This window comes from Haemaphysalis longicornis, unplaced genomic scaffold, assembly GCF_048455015.1.
Source record: "Haemaphysalis longicornis isolate Haplotype H1 unplaced genomic scaffold, Haemaphysalis longicornis Haplotype H1 scaffold_10, whole genome shotgun sequence".
In the NCBI taxonomy this organism is placed as follows: domain Eukaryota; kingdom Metazoa; phylum Arthropoda; class Arachnida; order Ixodida; family Ixodidae; genus Haemaphysalis; species Haemaphysalis longicornis.
In genome coordinates this window covers 22,772,908-22,778,724 of record NW_027526204.1, presented here as the reverse complement: position 1 = coordinate 22,778,724, position 5,817 = coordinate 22,772,908, and the positions used below count along the sequence as shown (strand labels likewise).

Below are 5,817 nucleotides of genomic sequence, written 5' to 3'. Positions count from 1 at the left end.
AATTTCTTGTGATCATTTTTCGCTCCTCTTTGTTGGCGTCCACACTACCACCGGACTGGAAGGCCGCTCGCGTCACTCCCGTATTTAAAAAAGGTGACCGCTTGTCACCTCAAAATTATCGTCCCATTTCTATAACATCTTCACGCTGCAAGCTAATCGAACATATAATAGCAAACCAACTCTTCAACTTTTTAAGTGAACACTCAAACCTATCTGATAAACAACATGGCTTTAGAAAGGGATATTTCACAGTTACGCAATTAGTTACAGTTATTCACACTTTTGCCTTAAACTTTGGTAACAGTAGACAAATTAATGCAATATTTCGAGATTTCAGTAAAGCTTTCGATAGGGTTCCACATGATAAACTAATATTAAAACTTCAACGCATTGGCCTTCCAGCCGTTTTGGTAAATTGGATCGCGGATTACTTGAGTAACCGGGAACAATATGTTTCCATAAATGATCACCAATCAACATCTCTTCAAGTTACATCTGGTGTACCCCGAGGAAGTGTCCTGGGTCCAATACTGTTCCTTGTCTACATCAATTACATCGTCAATATTATTGATTCTGGTGTGCAGATTAGACTGTTTGCTCACGACTGTTATCTATTCTGGGAAATTAACTGTCCTGGTGATCAAACCGAACTTGATAACAACCTTGGAAATATTTCAAAATTGTGTAGTATGTGGGGAATGATGCTAAATACTGATAAATGTGTCTATATGCAGCTGACCCGTAAGGAACGTCCATTAAAGCATGCATACCAATTAGAAAGTGATTTTTTAAAAGAGGTAACAAGCTACAAATACTTAGGACTAACGATTACTAACACCCTCTCTTGGAACTTGCACATTGAAAACATATGTGCAGCCGCTCTTCGTAAACTTGGTTTCTTAAGGCATAAACTGCGCAATTCTCCCTCAAAAGTAAAACTTATGTGCTATTTATCATATATAAGGCATAAACTAGAATATGCCAGTGTCGTATGGGACCCGCACACGAAAGTTAATATTAATAAACTTGAACGAATACAAAGGAAGGCAATCCGATTTATCTACTCCAAATACTCACGAACCGATTCCCCAACCCAGCTAATGTTTGATAACGGCATCCACACGCTTGAATCACGCAGGCGTGATTTGCGACTTGAATTTCTTTTTTTGTTGCTGAACCGCAAACTGTCGGGAGACCCATCCCCGTACTTATCTTTTCTTCCAACCAGGCCAACTCGGCACTCCCATTCTAACTTACTAACCCCGTTTTTTGCCAGAACTGATGCGTTGATGTACTCGTTTTTCCCTCGGATCGTGTCTGACTGGAACACGTTAAGTGAACACGTTAAGCAGGGTCGCCGTAAATGACGAAGTCCTGGTCCTGGCCGCTAGCCCCCTCCTCCAGCTTCGCGTACATTCCACTCTCGCGAAGGATTCCTGCACAAAAGAGCAGCAGCAGGGCAAACGCACACTATGAACAACCCCCAGCCATCCAAATTGTCGGCAACATTTAAACATGGCTCCAGAAGTATTCGTAACTGCAATGAAAAATCAGACGCACCACACATTCCACATTCTGAGCAACAAAAGGACCAAGGCTGACTCACTTGCAACATGGTAGCTTCCTGGGTAGTGTCCATCAAGCTGGCACACAATACCATTTGGGCACTTCAACGACTGGTATTTAACCATGTGCATTCTTGTGTGCACCGAAAAATACAGTTGCTGGTTCATCTTGGGGCGGCAAATTGGACGTGCCGTCCCATCAACGAAAGCCCAGCAGTTGGTCAGTGGAGCGCCCTTCTCTTGTACTGCCAGCGAAAAGTAGAAAAAAATGACACAATGAACACAGAAACTGTTTTTGTACAGGGCAGACTCTCTGTGTGGGCAGCACATAAGTTTTTGTACTGCATAAATCTCTGAAATAGCGGGTGGACAATGAGAGAATGCGCAGTGTACCTTCAGCGCAACTGTTTTGGGAGTGTCGCTTGTATTGATATTGCCGCGAACCATGTACGGGTTTGTTTATTTATTGTTTGTTTTTAATGCCCGGCCGCGCCCGGCTTTGTTATCTGTTCTCCATGCGAAGCGCGTGTTCCATTCTTTATTTTTATGCCGCACGGGCTATCGCATTCAGATAAGCAGAGCGTTTCGCCCTAACGCCGCTAGCCCAGAATAATCTTCTGTGATCTACAATATTCTGGATGCGAATCGACGGTTCCAGAAACTCTCGCGCCGAAAGATAAAAGCCTGCACAGCAGACGCCGCGGCATTCGATTCTGCGACGCTCGCCGACGCACGTACGTCACTATGTTGACCGCCGCTTCGCCGCCTCTGTATTCTTTTCAGTTGTTAGGGGAGCACAAGTTCGCTCCAATAAGCTTGTTTCTTTTTCCAAACAACTGTGTCGTCCTTGGCTTCGTGACAATATGGACTGCCAAATGTTGCTGAGTACGGAAACATGCCCTGGTTACAATACCGCATGCAAAGATGACAATTATTGTTTACATTTAGGTTTTTGTCATAATCTTCTGCGTTGATGAAGATCACCCTGGCAATAACGGCGACTTCTTTCACTGCTGTCTTCGCGTTGACAAATAAAACAGCGAAACTCAATGCTTAAAAATCTGCACTTGGTCCAATCTGCTGCACCAATGGAAATGACAATGACGTTTGTGCATACAGCGAGCTACAGTGTGATCACCGCCAACACACGGTAAACATGCTATGTAACAATCGCACAGTGGTCACTGCAAAGACAAATGAAGAGCCAACAAGATATTTTAGGACTGGGTTGTGAGGAGAACAATTGACATTCAAGCAACAATAGCTAGTGACAAAAGATGAGTGGTACAATGTAACATTAGCATTATGAAGTAAAGTTTGAGCAAAATACAATGCACGAGTAGTGAAATATGGCATGATGGACCTCATTACAGTCATGAGATAGTCATAAGCAATGGAGGCACTGCCAAGTGAATATTGGAATATTTCTCTGTCATGCGCCCACTTAAGCCTTAAGGCGAGTTTTGAAGGGAACTGAATACGGCATGCACATGAATTGTAAGTGTATGCTAGCAGCTGTGAAAGTACAGGACTGATAGCTGAAACAACTGGACTAACTCACACACATGGGCAGCCGTTCAGTACATGCCACAGAGTAAGCACTCCAAACACTTAGTATTTGGGTGCATTGTTGAGCACTGCCTTCCTATATCGAATGTTTGACCTGGCATTTACAACTGGAATGATTAGAATATTCTGGCTGCTTTTGGGCGCGCCAAGAAGCACCACCTGATGCTACTGAGCAGTTAAAAAAGGTAACGAGGGGAAGTGGCATAAATTACGGCCAGGCGAAAATCACTATCAAGTCAGGCGAAAGTTACTAGCCAAATTACTATAAAATTGAAAATTACTACAAAATTGCAGCCTTTAAATCTATAAATTATTGTGCCAGTAATGCTAACTTTGGTTTTCCAGCACAGGTTAATACTCATAAGGGTTTAAATTGTTAAATATTCCGAAATTTAGAACCAACAACAACAAAAAGTCGGCTCCGCCAATAGACATGCGCTATATTTTGGCTTCGCCGCACAGCACGCGCTTCGGGTTTTGACTTTCCGCATCCTCTGCTGCGAGAGAAATAAGGGGGGCAAATTGCTTGGGTCCAAAGTTCCTCAAAACAAATAAATACCGCGAAGTGAATCAAAATGAAATACGCAGTCGTTGCTTTCATTTTGTTTTTGCACCACATGAAAGGTCTAGGAGCTTGGTAGCGATTGAGTTTTGCCAGCCCAGGTACCTCTCTTATGAGCATGGTGGCTAAGTTTGATAACACCGTTAGCGCCAGCAGTACTCAGTGCTTCACCCTTAAGCTGAAGGTAAGAACTGTGCTTCGACACCAGCGAGGAAAGGGCGCAGAGTCGACTTACCCTTGCGAAGGTCCGCAGCGAAGCAGGCGAAATCCAGTGATGGTAGTTCTGGTCTTTCAGCAGGTGCCCAAATGTCGTGATGCTGTGGTTGATGACCATGGAGGAGCAGCTAGACATGACGGAGATGTGGCGGCCAAACAGTTGCTCCAGGTCGCACCAGCGGTTGGTGTACGCGAGCCGTCTGAGCGTGAGGCACAGCGCTTCTCGGCCGGGTATTGTGACATTTTGTGGAGTCACGATTTTCTCTGGCAGCATCAGGGAGCTGTACAGGTGGTCCTAGTCCGCTTTCGCAAATCTAAACTGCTGCTTGAAGAGCGTGTTTTCGATATTTTCGATATAGAGAAGGCCATGGCGGGACCGAAAGCGAAAACGTTCCACCTCTCGGTTGCGTCATCTGGTACTCGAGGTCGTCCAGCGTGATGTTCCCCTTCAGGAGTCGGCGTTCGGCAGGCGTAAGAAGTAGCTCGTCGATCTGCTTCCACGTCAACGGTGGCAGAAGTCGACGGTTTGACAGTATTCCCACCGGATGAGGCATTGTTTTAGGATTGCGGGATTTCTGCTACACACACGCACAAAAACGCGCGAAGCCGCCGGATTGCCCTCGACTTGACTTGCCCTTTTTTGCGGATTAAAACAGAAGCAGTTTTTTTTTTACTTTTGCTAGATGGCGCTGTTAAACATGCTGAAGCGGTACAGTTTTCTTTTACTTTTGCTAGATGGCGCTGTTGAACATGCTTAACCATGTGTACCGCTGTTTTGTATAACCGCTCAAAAAAAGGGCCCATCTCCCCGCGAAGGGGACTCGAGTAAATGCGTCGCATAGGGGGTGGGTGTATTGCGTTAACGTTTATTGTTTGGGGAGTTGGTGGTAGTGAATGCGTTGTATCAGCAGCTTCTTGACGTAGTTTGAATGAGTCAAGGATATAAGGCGCGTTCGTAGCCGTCCATTTTGTGTCGGCTTTGTGGTGCAGTGGGTAGAGCACCATGTACCTTGCGTTCCGCCCGCAGGGTCGTGGGATCGAAACCAGGCGCCGGTAAGTATTGTTTTTTATATATAGTGTAGGGGGAGGGGTGCGGACCTGTTGTTGAGAGCGAGGAGGGTAGCGTGATGCGGGAGAGTAGGAGTGGGGGAGAGGGCACGCCTGCGCGCTGAGCTGTTGCGGATGGACGGCGGACGCTACATGTGAGTTAAAGAAATGCTCTGTATTTAAAAGGTGTTGCGGAACGCTCAACTAAAAGCGTTAAAGGGCGCGTCTCGACGACGCGCCCTTTACGCCCCGCCATACGCTAACGCCCCGAACGCCCAACTAAATCTGTCTTTTCGAAATTTCCCAACCCACCTAGTATAACTGCTCTGGACCCCGGCTCATGCCCGGCCGGGAGGACGCAAGCCAGCCCACGACGTACGTTGCTTGAGGACTCGACTTCCGAGCGGGCCCTATCCTTGTTCCCTTGCATGGTGCCAGATCTGCAAGACTGACAGCTAACCACTACATTGCCACTTATTGCTGCCTCGCACACCCCAAGTACCCCTGCTCATCCTAAAACTACTTAGGGTCAGGAACCCACATGGAATCCTCCGGGCCGACACGCTCCCTTGCCGAGTGGTGCTTCCTATCCCCCCTCCTTCCACCGATCTCCCGATTCTCCTGCGTGAGAATCGGGAGATCGCTCCATGTGGGCCTGAAAGAACAGCCCTTTCCTTATAATGTTCTCCGATGGTGAGTGGGAGGAGGCACGAAGCGATTTTGACCCAAGGATTATTTCGTAGACAGGGCTATGCTAGTTGCATCCAGCCACCCCGACACCATAACTCTACCTCGATCAACAAAGCTTCATTCTGTCCCTCTTGATTCATCCCTCCAAGGTTCGGGCAGCCGTGTAGG

The 5,817-nt window shown here is 46.7% G+C and overlaps 1 pseudogene; it reads right to left on the bottom strand.

The window, feature by feature from the left end:
* Positions 1-1,344: 1,344 nt before the first annotated feature.
* On the bottom strand, positions 1,345-5,389 carry LOC144159757 (uncharacterized; annotated as a pseudogene).
* Between the last annotated feature and the right edge of the window lie 428 nt (positions 5,390-5,817).